The 12,106-nt window shown below is 46.3% G+C and overlaps 5 non-coding genes and 16 pseudogenes across 5 annotated transcripts; all 21 read left to right on the forward strand.

Annotated features, from left to right (window-relative positions):
• Positions 1 to 127: 127 nt before the first annotated feature.
• On the forward strand, positions 128 to 249 carry LOC148247185 (5S ribosomal RNA; annotated as a pseudogene).
• Positions 250 to 805: 556 nt separating this feature from the next.
• LOC148247186 (5S ribosomal RNA) lies at positions 806 to 924 on the forward strand (annotated as a pseudogene).
• A 558-nt stretch (positions 925 to 1,482) lies between these two features.
• On the forward strand, positions 1,483 to 1,601 carry LOC148247187 (5S ribosomal RNA; annotated as a pseudogene).
• A 205-nt stretch (positions 1,602 to 1,806) lies between these two features.
• LOC148247188 (5S ribosomal RNA) lies at positions 1,807 to 1,925 on the forward strand (annotated as a pseudogene).
• Positions 1,926 to 2,808: 883 nt separating this feature from the next.
• On the forward strand, positions 2,809 to 2,927 carry LOC148247189 (5S ribosomal RNA; annotated as a pseudogene).
• A 561-nt stretch (positions 2,928 to 3,488) lies between these two features.
• LOC148247190 (5S ribosomal RNA) lies at positions 3,489 to 3,607 on the forward strand (annotated as a pseudogene).
• A 208-nt stretch (positions 3,608 to 3,815) lies between these two features.
• LOC148247191 (5S ribosomal RNA) lies at positions 3,816 to 3,934 on the forward strand (annotated as a pseudogene).
• A 533-nt stretch (positions 3,935 to 4,467) lies between these two features.
• LOC148247192 (5S ribosomal RNA) lies at positions 4,468 to 4,586 on the forward strand. The gene has a single exon (XR_015814983.1). It is a non-coding gene; the product is annotated as a 5S ribosomal RNA (ribosomal RNA).
• A 559-nt stretch (positions 4,587 to 5,145) lies between these two features.
• LOC148247193 (5S ribosomal RNA) lies at positions 5,146 to 5,264 on the forward strand (annotated as a pseudogene).
• Positions 5,265 to 5,469: 205 nt separating this feature from the next.
• On the forward strand, positions 5,470 to 5,588 carry LOC148247194 (5S ribosomal RNA). Its single transcript, XR_015815956.1, has one exon. It is a non-coding gene; the product is annotated as a 5S ribosomal RNA (ribosomal RNA).
• A 204-nt stretch (positions 5,589 to 5,792) lies between these two features.
• On the forward strand, positions 5,793 to 5,911 carry LOC148247195 (5S ribosomal RNA; annotated as a pseudogene).
• Positions 5,912 to 6,119: 208 nt separating this feature from the next.
• Positions 6,120 to 6,238, forward strand: LOC148247196 (5S ribosomal RNA; annotated as a pseudogene).
• A 560-nt stretch (positions 6,239 to 6,798) lies between these two features.
• LOC148247197 (5S ribosomal RNA) lies at positions 6,799 to 6,917 on the forward strand. Its single transcript, XR_015815258.1, has one exon. It is a non-coding gene; the product is annotated as a 5S ribosomal RNA (ribosomal RNA).
• Positions 6,918 to 7,477: 560 nt separating this feature from the next.
• Positions 7,478 to 7,596, forward strand: LOC148247198 (5S ribosomal RNA). The gene has a single exon (XR_015814601.1). It is a non-coding gene; the product is annotated as a 5S ribosomal RNA (ribosomal RNA).
• A 558-nt stretch (positions 7,597 to 8,154) lies between these two features.
• Positions 8,155 to 8,273, forward strand: LOC148247199 (5S ribosomal RNA; annotated as a pseudogene).
• Positions 8,274 to 8,477: 204 nt separating this feature from the next.
• On the forward strand, positions 8,478 to 8,596 carry LOC148247200 (5S ribosomal RNA; annotated as a pseudogene).
• Positions 8,597 to 8,805: 209 nt separating this feature from the next.
• LOC148247201 (5S ribosomal RNA) lies at positions 8,806 to 8,924 on the forward strand (annotated as a pseudogene).
• A 559-nt stretch (positions 8,925 to 9,483) lies between these two features.
• LOC148247202 (5S ribosomal RNA) lies at positions 9,484 to 9,602 on the forward strand (annotated as a pseudogene).
• A 631-nt stretch (positions 9,603 to 10,233) lies between these two features.
• LOC148247203 (5S ribosomal RNA) lies at positions 10,234 to 10,352 on the forward strand. Its single transcript, XR_015815435.1, has one exon. It is a non-coding gene; the product is annotated as a 5S ribosomal RNA (ribosomal RNA).
• Positions 10,353 to 10,909: 557 nt separating this feature from the next.
• Positions 10,910 to 11,028, forward strand: LOC148247204 (5S ribosomal RNA; annotated as a pseudogene).
• Positions 11,029 to 11,233: 205 nt separating this feature from the next.
• Positions 11,234 to 11,352, forward strand: LOC148247205 (5S ribosomal RNA; annotated as a pseudogene).
• Positions 11,353 to 12,106: the final 754 nt, after the last annotated feature.

Below are 12,106 nucleotides of genomic sequence, written 5' to 3' on the forward strand. Positions count from 1 at the left end.
GGCGCCGTTGCATTTTACTTGATATTTGAACGAGAACGAGAGGTGCAGTGCGCACGCACAAAGAAACAAATGACGCGAGGGGGAAGAAAGGAGAAGGAGTTTATCTATTTGCAGCGTGAAATTAAACAGTTGCGATCATACCAGCACTAATGCACCGGATCCCATCAGAACTCCGCAGTTAAGTGTGCTTTGGCGAGAGTAGTACTCGGATTGGTGACCTCCTGGGAAGTCCTCGTGTCGAACCAATTTTTTTTCAAATGAGTCGTTCGACGTTACGCGCGCCTGGAACTAGGGTCCGCTGGTTTATAGGCAAATGTGAGTCAAGAAGCAGGGGCATTTTAATCGATATTAGAACGAGAAGGAGAGGTGCAGTGTGAACGCACAAGGAAACAATTGATGGGAGGGGGAGGGAAGGAGAAGGAATGTATGTATTTTCAACAAGAAATGAAACAGGTGCGATCATACCAACACTAATGCAACGGATTCTATCAGAACTCCGTAGGTAAGGGTGCTTGGGCGAGAGTAGTACTAGCATGGGTTACCTCTTGCGAAGTTCTTATATTTCACCCATTTTCTTGTGAAGTCCTCGTGTTGCACCCATTTTTTTCCTGATGATTCTTTCGACGTTACGCGCGACTTGAATTATGGTCCTCAGGTTTATTCGCAAATGTGAGTCACGGCGCCGTGGCATTTTACTTGATATTAGAACGAGAACGGGAGGTGCAGTACGCACGCATAAGGAAACAAATGACGGGAGGGGGAAGAAAGGGGAATGAGTTTATGTATTTGCAGCGCAAAATTAAACAGGTGAGATCATACCAGCACTAATGCACCGGATCCCATCAGAACTCCGCAGTTAAGTGTGCTTTGGCGAGAGTAGTACTCGGATTGGTGACCTCCTGGGAAGTCCTCGTGTCGCACCAATTTTTTTTCAAACGAGTCGTTCGACGTTACGCGCGACTGGAACTAGGGTTCGCTGGTTTATACGCAAATATGAGTCAAGAAGCAGGGGCATTTTAATCGATATTAGAACGAGAAGGAGAGGTGCAGTGTGAACGCACAAGGAAACAATTGATGGGAGGGGGAGGGAAAGAGAAGGAATGTATGTATTTTCAGCAAGAAATGAAACAGGTGCGATCATACCAGCACTAATGCAACGGATTCTATCAGAACTCCGTAGGTAAGGGTGCTTGGGCGAGAGTAGTACTAGCATGGGTTACCTCCTGCGAAGTCCTTATATTTCACCCATTTTCTTGTGAAGTCATCGTGTTACACCCATTTTTTTGCTGATGATTCTTTCGACGTTACGCGCGACTTGAATTATGGTCCTCAGGTTTATTCGCAAATGTGAGTCACGGCGCCGTGGCATTTACTTGATATTAGAACGAGAACGGGAGGTGCAGTGCGCACGCACAAGGAAACAAATGACGGGAGGGGGAAGAAAGGGGAATGAGTTTATGTAATTGTAGCGCAAAATTAAATGGGTGCGATCATACCAGCACTATTGCACCGGATCCCATCAGAACTCCGTAGTTAAGTGTGCTTGGGCGAGATTAGTACTCGGATTGGTGACCTCCTGGGAAGTCCTCGTGTCGAACCAATTTTTTTTCAAATGAGTCGTTCGACGTTACGCGCGCCTGGAACTAGGGTCCGCTGGTTTATACGCAAATGTGAGTCAATAAGCAGGGGCATTTTAATCGATATTAGAACGAGAATGAGAGGTGAAGTGTTAACGCACAAGGAAACAAATGATGGGAGCGGGAAGAAAGGAGAATGAGTGTATGTATTTGCAGCGCGAAATTAAACAGGTGCGATTATACCAGCACTAAAGCCCCGGATCCCATCAGAACTCTGCAGTTAAGTGTGCTTGGGCGAGAGTAGTACTCGGATGGGTGACCACTTGGGAAGCCCTCGTGTTGTACCTATTTTTTTTCGGATGGGCTGTTCGACGTTACGCGCGAATGGAATTATAAACCGCTGGTTCATTTGCAAAGGTGAGTCACGGTGCCGGGGCACATTACTTTATATTAGAACGAGAAAGATAGATGCAGAGTGCACGCAAAAGGAAACAAATGACGGGAGGGGGGATGGGAGGAGAAAGAGTGCATGTATTTGCAGTGCAGAATGAAACATGAGGGATCATACCAGCACTAATGCAACGGATTCTATCAGAACTCCGCAGTTAAGGGTGCTTGGGCGAGAAAAGTACTCGGATGGGTAACCTCATGCAAAGTCTTTATATTTCACCCATTTTCTTGGTAGGTCCTCGTGTTGAACCCATCTTTTTGTAGCTGATTCTTTCGACGTTACGCGCGACTTGATTTATGGTCCGCAGGTTTATTCGCAAATGTGAGTCACGGCACCGTGGTATTTTACTTGATATTAAAACGAGTACGGGAGGTGCAGTGCGCACGCACATGGAAACAAATGACGGGAGGAGGAAGAAAAGAGAAGGAGTGTATGTATTTGAAGCGCAAAATTAAACAAGTGGCATCATACTAGCACTAATGCACTGGATCCCATGAGAACTCTGCAGTTAAGTGTGCTTGGGTGAGTGTAGTACTCAGATGGGTGACCTCTTGGAAAGTCCTCGTATCGCAACAATTTTTTTTCAGATGGGTCGTTCGACGTTACGCGCGACTGGAACTATGGTCCGCTGGTTTATACGCAAATGTGAGTCAAGAATCAGGGACATTTTAATCGATATTAGAACGAGAATGAGAGGTGCAGTGTGAACGCACAAGGAAACAAATGATGGGAGGGGGGGAGGGAAGATGGTGTGTATGTATTTTCAGCACGAAATTAAACATGTGCGGTCACACCAGCACAAATGCACCAGATCCCATAAGAACTCCGCAGTTATGTGTGCTTTGGCGAAAGTAGTACAATGATGGGTTACCTCCTGGGAAGTTCTCGTGTTGCACCCATTTTTTTTTCCAGATGTGCCGTTCGACATTACGCGCGACTTTAATTATGGTCCGCAGATTTATTCGCAAATGTGAGTCACGGCGCCGTGGCATTTTACCTGATATTTGAACGAGAACGAGAGGTGCAATGCGCACGCCCAAGGAAACAAATGACGGGAGGGGGAAGAATGGAGAAGGAGTGTATGTATTTGCAGCGCGAAATGAAACAGGTGCGATCATACCAGCACTAATGCAACGGATTCTATCAGAACTCCGTAGGTAAGGGTGCTTGGGCGAGAGTAGTACTAGCATGGGTTACCTCCTGCGAAGTCCTTATATTTCACCCATTTTCTTGTGAAGTCTTCGTGTTGCACCCATTTTTTTGCAGATGATTCTTTCGACATTACGCGCGACTTGTATTATGGTCCTCAGGTTTATTCGCAAATGTGAGTCACGGTGCTGTAGCATTTTACTTGATATTAGAACGTGAACGGGAGGTGCAGTGCGCACGCACAAGGAAACAAATGACGGGAGGGGGAAGAAAGGGGAATGAGTTTATGTATTTGCAGCGCAAAATTAAACAGGTGCGATCATACCAGCACAAATGCACCGGATCCCATCAGAACTCCGCAGTTAAGTGTGCTTTGGTGAAAGTAGTACAAAGATGGGTTACCTCGTGGGAAGTTCTCCTGTTGCACCCATTTTTTTTTTTCAGATGTGCCGTTCGACGTTACGCGCGACTTTAATTATTTTCCGCAGATTTATTCGCAAATGTGAGTCACAGCTTCGTGGCATTTTACTTGATATTTGAACGAGAACGAGAGGTGCAGTGCGCACGCACAAGGAAACAAATGACGGGAGGGGAAAGAAAGGGCAAGGAATTTATGTATTTGCAGCCCAACATTAAACAGGTGCGATCATACAAGCACTAATGCACCGGATCCCATCAGAACTCCGCAGTTAAGTATGCTTGGGCGAGAGTAGTACTTGGATGGGTGACCTCCTTGGAAGTCCTCAAGTCGCACTAATTTTTTTTTTCAGACTGGTCATTCGACATTGCGCGCGACTGGAATTAGGGTCCACTGGTTTATACGCAAATGTGAGTCAAGAAGCAGGGGCATTTTAATCGATATTAGAACGAGAAGGAGAGATGTAGAGCGCACGCACAAGGAAACAAATGACGGGAGGGGGGATGGAGGGAGAAAAAGTGTATGTATTTGCAGCGCAGAATGAAACATGAGCAATCATACCAGCACCAATGCAACAGATTCTATCAGAACTCCACAAGTTAAGGGTGCTTTGGCGAGAGTAGCACTAGGATGGGTGACCTCCTGCGAAGTCCTTATATTTCACCCATTTTTTTGCAGATGATTCTTTCGACGATATGCGGGACTTGAATTATGGTCCTCAGATTTATTCGCAAATGTGAGTCACGGCACCGTAGCATTTTACTTGATATTAGAACGAGCACGGTAGGTGCAGTGCGCACGCACAAGGAAACAAATGACGGGAGGGGGAAGAAAGGAGAAGGAGTTTATGTATTGGCAGCGCGGAATTAAACGGGTGCGATCATACCAGCACTAATGCACCGGATCCCATCAGAACTCCGCAGTTAAGTGTGTTTGGGCGAGAGTAGTTCTTGGATGGGTGACCTCCTGGGAAGTCCTCGTGTCGCACCAATTTTTTTTCAGACGAGTCGTTCGACGTTACGCTCGACTGGAACTGGGGTCCGCTGGTTTATACGCAATTGTGAGTCAAGAAGCAGGAGCATTTTAATCGATATTAGAACGAGAAGGAGAGGTGCAGTGTGAACGCACAAGGAAACATTTGATCGGAGGGGGAGGGAAGGAGAAGGAGTGTATGTATTTTCAGCACGAAATGAAACAGGTGCGATCATACCAGCGCTAATGCAACGGATTCTATCAGAACTCCGTAGGTAAGGGTGCTTGGGCGAGAGTAGTACTAGTATGGGTTACCTCCTGCGAAGTCCTTATATTTCACCCATTTTCTTGTGAAGTCCTCGTGTTGCACCCATTTTTTTGCAGATGATTCTTTCGATGTTACGCGCGACTTGAATTATGGTCCTCAGGTTTATTCGCAAATGTGAGTCACGGCGCTTTAGCATTTTACTTGATATTAGAACGAGAACGGGAGGTGCAGTTCGCACGCATAAAGAAACAAATGATGGGAGGGGGAAGAAAGGGGAATGAGTTTATGTATTTGAAGCGCAAAATTAAACAGGTGCGATCATACCCGCACTAATGTACCGGATCCCATCAGAACTCCGCAGTGAAGTGTGCTTGGGCGAGATTAGTACTCCGATGGGTGACCTCCTGGGAAGTCCTCGTGTCGCATCAATTTTTTTTCAGACGGGTCGTTCGACGTTACGCACGTCTGGAACTAGGGTCCACTGGTTTATACGCAAATGTGAGTCAAGAAGCAGGGGCATTTTAATCAATATTAGAACGAGAATGATAGGTGAAATGTGAACGCACAAAGAAACAAATGACGGGAGGGGGAAGAAAGGAGAAGAAGTGTATGTATTTGCAGCGCGAAATTAAACAGATGCGATCATACCAGCACTAAAGCTCCGGATCCCATCAGAACTCCGCAGTTAAGTGTGCTTGGGCGAGAGTAGTACTTGGATGGGTGACCACTTGGGAAGCCCTTGTGTTGCAACTTTTTTTTTTTCAGATTGGTCGTTCGACGTTACACGCGACTGGAACTATGGTCCGCTGGTTTATATGCAAATGTGAGTCAAGAATCAGGGGCATTTTAATCGATATTAGAACGAGAAGGAGAGGTGCAGTGTGAACGCACAAGGAAACAAATGATGGGATGGGGGAAGGAAGAAGGAGTGTATGTATTTTCAGCACGAAATTAAACAGGTGCGGTCACACCAGCACAAATGCACCGGATCCCATCAGAACTTCGTAGTTAAGTGTGCTTTGGCGTAAGTAGTACAATGATGGGTTATCTCATGGGAAGTTCTCGTGTTGCACCCATTTTTTTTTTTCAGATGTGCCGTTCGACGTTACGCGCGACTTTAATTATGGTCTGCAGATTTATTCGCAAATGTGAGTCACGGTGCCGTGGCATTTTACTTGATATTTGAACGAGAACGAGAGGTACAGTGCGCACGCACAAGGAAACAAATGACGGGAGGGGGAAGAAAGGAGAAGGAGTTTATGTATTTGCAGCGCAAAATTAAACAGGTGCGATCATACCAGCACTAATGCATCGGATTCCATTAGAACTCTGCAGTTAAGTGTGTTTGGGCGAGATTAGTACTCGGATGGGTGACCTCCTAGGAAGTCATCGTGTCGCACTAATTTTTTTTTTCAGACGGGTCGTTCGACGTTACGCGCGACTGGAACTAGGGTCCACTGGTTTATACGCAAATATGAGTCAAGAAGCAGGGGCATTTTAATCGATATTAGAACGAGAATGAGAGATGCAGAGTGCACGCACAAGGAAACAAATGACGGGAGGGGGGATGGAGGGAGAAAAAGTGTATGTATTTTCAGCGCAAAATGAAACATGAGCAATCATACCAGCTCCAATGCAACGGATTCTATCAGAACTCCACAAGTTAAGGGTGCATGGGCGAGAGTAGCACTAGGATGGGTGACCTCCTGCGAAGTCCTTATATTTCACCCATTTTCTTAGGAAGTCCTCGTGTTGCACCCATTTTTTTGCAGATAATTCTTTCGACGGTACGCGCGAGTATAATTATGGTCCTCAGGTTTTTTCGCAAATGTGAGTCACGGCGCCGTAGCATTTTACTTGATATTAGAACGAGCACGGGAGGTGCAGTGCGCACGCACAAGGAAACAAATGACGGGAGGGGGAAGAAAGGAGGAGTTTATGTATTTGCGACGCGAAATTAAATGGGTGCGATCATACCAGCACTAATGCACCGGATCCCATCAGAACTCCGCAGTTAAGTTTGCTTGGACGAGAGTAGTACTCGGATGGGTGACCTCCTGGGAAGTCCTCGTGTCGCACCAATTTTTTTTCAGACGGGTCGTTCGACGTTACGCGCGACTGGAACTGGGGGCCCGCTGGTTTATACGCAAATGTGAGTCAAGAAGTAGAGGCATTTTAATCGATATTAGAACGAGAAGGAGAGGTGTAGTGTGAACGCACAAGGAAACAATTGATGGGAGGGGGAGGGAAGGAGAAGGAGTGTACGTATTTTCAGCACGAAATGAAACAAGTGCGATCATACCAGCACTAATGCAACGGATTCTATCAGAGCCCCGTAGGTAATGGTGCTTGGGTGAAAGTAGTACTAGCAAGGGTTACCTCCTGCGAAGTCCTTATATTTCACCCATTTTCTTGTGAAGTCCTCGTGTTGCACCCATTTTTTTGCAGATGATTCTTTCGACGTTACGCGCGACTTGAATTATGGTCCTCAGGTTTATTCGCAAATTTGAGTCACGGTACCGTAGTATTTTACTTGACATTAGAACGAGCACGGGAGGTGCAGTGCGCACGCACAAGGAAACAAATGACGGGAGGGAGAAGAAAGGAGAAGGAGTTTATGTATTTGCAGCGCGAAATTAAACTGGTGCGATCATACCAGCACTAATGCATCGGATCCCATCCGAACTCCGCAGTTAAGTGTGCTTGGGCGAGAGTAGTACTCGGATGGGTGACCTCCTGGGAAGTCCTTGTGTTGCACAAATTTTTTTTCAGACGGGTCGTTCGATGTTACGCGCGACTGGAACTATGGTCCGCTGGTTTATACGCAAATGTGAGTCAAGAATCAGGGGTATTTTAATCGATATTAGAACGAGAAGGAGAGGTGCAGTGTGAACGCACAAGGAAACAAATGATGGGAGGGGGGGAAGGAAGAAGGAGTGTATGTATTTTCAGCACGAAATGAAACAGGTGCGATTATACCAGCACTAATGCATCGGATTCTATCAGAACTCCATAGGTAAGGGTGCTTGGGCGAGAGTAGTACTAGCATGGGTTACCTCCTGCGAAGTCCTTATATTTCACCCATTTTCTTGTGAAGTCCTCGTGTTGCACCCATCTTTTTGTAGATGATTCTTTCGACGTTACACGCGACTTGATTTATGGTCCGCAGGTTTATTCGCAAATGTGAGTCACGGCTCCGTGGCATTTTACTTGATATTAGAACGACTACGGGAGGTGCAGTTCGCACGCACAAGGAAACAAATGACGGGATGGGGAAGAAAAGAGAAGGAGTTTATGTATTTGCAGCGCGAAATTAAACAGGTGTGATTATACCAGCACTAATGCACTGGATCCCATCAGAACTCTGCAGTTAAGCGTGCTTGGGTGAAAATAGTTCTCGGATGGGTGACCTCTTTGGAAGTCCTCGTATCGCAACAATTTTTTTTTAGATGGGTCGTTCGACGTTACGCGCGACTGGAACTATGGTCCGCTTGTTTATACGCAAATGTGAGTCAAGAATCAGGGACTTTTTAATCGATATTAGAACGAGAAGGAGAGGTGCAGTGTGAATGCACAAGGAAACAAATGATGGGAGGGGGGGAGGGAAGAAGGAGTGTATGTATTTTCAGCACGAAATTAAATAGGTGCGGTCACACCAGCACAAATGCACCAGATCCCATCAGAACTCTGCAGTTAAGTGTGCTTTGGCGAAAGTAGTACAATGATGGGTTACCTCCTCGGAAGTTCTGGTGTTGCACCCATTTTCTTTTTTTCAGATGTGCTGTTCGACATTACGCGCAACTTTAATTATGGTTCGCAGATTTATTCGCAAATGTGAGTCACGGCGCCGTGGCATTTTACTTGATATTTGAATGAGAACGAGAGGTGCAGTGCGCACGCACAAGGAAACAAATGAAGGGAGTGGGAAGAAAGGAGAAGGAGTTTATGCATTTGCAGTGCGAAATTAAACATGTGCGATCATACCAGTACTAATGCATCGGATCCCATCAAAACTCCGCAGTTAAGTGTGCTTGGGCGAGAGCAGTACTCGGATGGGTGACATCCTGAGAAGTCCTCGTGTCGCACTAATTTTTTTCCAGACGGGTCGTTCGACGTTACGCGCGACTGGAACTAGGGTCCGCTGGTTTATACACAAATGTGAGTCAAGAAGCAGGGGCATTTTAATCGATATTAAAACGAGAATGAGAGATGCAGAGTGCACGCACAAGGAAACAATTGATGGGAGGGGGAGGGAAGGAGAAGGAGTGCATGTATTTTCAGCACGAAATGAAACAGGTGCGATCATACCAGCACTAATGCAACGGATTCTATCAGAACTCCGTAGGTAAGGGTGCTTGGGCGAGAGTAATACTAGCATGGGTTACCTCCTGCGAAGTCTTTGTATTTAACCCATTTTCTTCTGAAGTCCTCGTGTTGCACCCATTTTTTTGTAGATAATTCTTTCGACGTTACGCGCGACTTGAATTATGGTCCTCAGGTTTATTTGCAAATGTGAGTCACGGCGCTGTAGCATTTTACTTGATATTAGAACGAGAACGGGAGGTGCAGTGCGCACGCACAAGGAAATAAATAACGGGTGGGGGAAGAAAGGGGAATGAGTTTATGTATTTGCAGCGCGAAATTATACAGGTGTGATCATACTAGCACTAATGCACCGGATCCCATCAGAACTCCGCAGTTATGTGTGCTCGAGCGAGATTAGTACTCGGATGGGTGACCTCCTGGGAAGTCCTCGTGTCGCACCAATTATTTTTCAGACGGGTCGTTCGACGTTACGCGCGTCTGGAACTAGGGTCCGCTAGTTTATTCGCAAATGTGAGTCAAGAAGCAGGGGCATTTTAATCGATATTAGAACGAGAATGAGAGGTGAAGTGTGAACGCACATGGAAACAAATGACGGGCGGGGGAAGAAAGGAGAAGGAGTGTGTGATCATACCAGAACTAAAGCTCCGGATCCCATCAGAACTCCGCAGTTAAGTGTGAGGGAGAAAAAGTGTATGTATTTGCAGCGCAGAATGAAACATGAGCAATCATACCAGCACCAATGTAACGGATTCTATTAGAACTCCGCAAGTTAAGGGTGCTTGGGCGAGAGTAGCACTAGGATGGGTGACCTCCTTCGAAGTCCTTATATTTCACCCATTTTCTTAAGAAGTCCTCATGTTATACCCATTTTTTTGCAGATGATTCTTTCGACGATACGCGCGACTTGAATTATGGTCCTCAGGTTTATTCGCAAATGTGAGTCACGAAACCTTAGCATTTTACTTGATATTAGAGCGAGCACGGGAGGTGTAGTGCGTACGCAAAAGGAAAGAAATGACGGGAGGGGGAAGAAAGGAGAAGAAGTTTATGTATTTGCAGTGCGAAATTAAACAAGTGCGATCGTACCAGCACTAATGCACCGGATCCCATCAGAACTCCGCAGTTAAGTGTGCTTGGGCGAGAGTAGTACTCGGATGGGTGACCTCCTAGGAAGTCCTCGTGTCGCACTAATTTCTTTTCAGACGGTCGTTCGACGTTGCGCGCGACTGGAACTAGGGTCCACTGGTTTATAAGCAAATGTGAGTCATGAAGCAGGGACATTTTAATCGATATTAAAATGAGAAGGAGAGATGCAGAGTGCACGCACAAGGAAACAAATGACGGGAGGGGGGATGGAGGGAGAAAAAGTGTATGTATTTGCAGCGCAGAATGAAACATGAGCAATCATACCAGCACCAACGCAACGGATTCTTTCAGAACTCTGCAAGTTAAGGGTGCTTGGGCGAGAGTAGCACTAGGATGGTTGACCTCCTGCGAAGTCCTTATATTTCACCAATTTTCTTAGGAAGTCCTCGTGTTGCACCCATTTTTTTGCAGATGATTCTTTCGACGATACGCGCGAGTTGAATTATGGTCCTCAGGTTTATTCGCAAATGTGAGTCACGGCACCGTAGTATTTTACTTGATATTAGAACGAGCACGGGCGGTGCAGTGCGCACGCACAAGGTAAAGAAATGACGGGAGGGGGAAGGGGAATGAGTTTATGTATTTGTAGCGCGAAATTAAACAGGTGCGATCATACCAGCACTAATGCCCCGGATCCCATCAGAACTCCGCAGTTAAGTGTGCTTGGGCGAGATTAGTACTCGGATGGGTGACCTCCTGGAAAGTCCTCGTGTCGCACCAATTTTTTTTCAGACGGGTCGTTTGAGATTACGCGAGTCTGGAACTAGGGTCCGTTGGTTTATACGCAAATGTGAGTCAAGAAGCAGGGGCATTTTAATCGATATTAGAACGAGAATGAGAGGTGAAGTGTGAACGCACAAGGAAACAAATGACCGGAGGGGGAAGAAATGAGAAGGAGTGTATGTATTTGCAGCGCGAAATTAAACAGGTGCGATCATACCAGCAGTAAAGCCCCGGATCCCATCAGAACTCCGCACTTAAGTGTGCTTGGGTGAGAGTAGTACTCGGATGGGTGACAACTTGGGAAGCCCTCGCGTTGCACCTATTTTTTTCGGATGGGTTGTTCGACGTTACGCGCAAATGGAATTATAAACCGCTGGTTCACTTGCAAAGGTGAGTCACTGTGCCGGGGCATATTACTTGATATTAGAACGAGAAAGAGAGGTGCAGAGTGCACGCATAAGGAAACAAATGACGGGTCGGTGGATGGGAGGAGAAAGAGTGTATGTATCTGCAGTGCAGAATGAAACATGAGGGATCATACCAGCACTAATGCAACGGATTCTATCAGAACTCCGCAGATAAGGGTGATTGTGCGAGAAAAGTACTTGGATGGGTGACCTCCTGCGAAGTCCTTATATTTCACCCATTTTCTTAGGAAGTCCTCGTGTTGCACCTATTTTTCTACAGATGATTCTTTCGACGTTACGCGCGACTTAAATTATGGTCCTCAGGTTTATTCGCAAATGTGAGTCACGGCGCCGTGGCATTTTACTTGATATTAGAACGAGAACGGGAGGTGCAGTGCGCACGCACAAGGAAACAAATAACGGGATGAGGAAGAAAAGAGAGGGAGTGTATGTATTTGAAGCGCAAAATTAAACAAGTGGCATCATACCAGCACTAATGCACTAGATCCCATCAGAACTCTGCAGTTAAGTGTGCTTTGGTGAGAGTAGTACTCGATGGGTGACCTCTTGGGAAGTCCTCGTATCGCAACAATTTTTTTTCATATGGGTCGTTCGACGTTACGCGCGACTGGAACTATGGTCCGCTGGTTTATACGCAAATGTGAGTCA

The sequence above is a fragment of the Carica papaya genome, chromosome 8 (genome assembly GCF_054855325.1).
Source record: "Carica papaya isolate Zhongbai chromosome 8, ASM5485532v1, whole genome shotgun sequence".
Classification (NCBI taxonomy): domain Eukaryota; kingdom Viridiplantae; phylum Streptophyta; class Magnoliopsida; order Brassicales; family Caricaceae; genus Carica; species Carica papaya.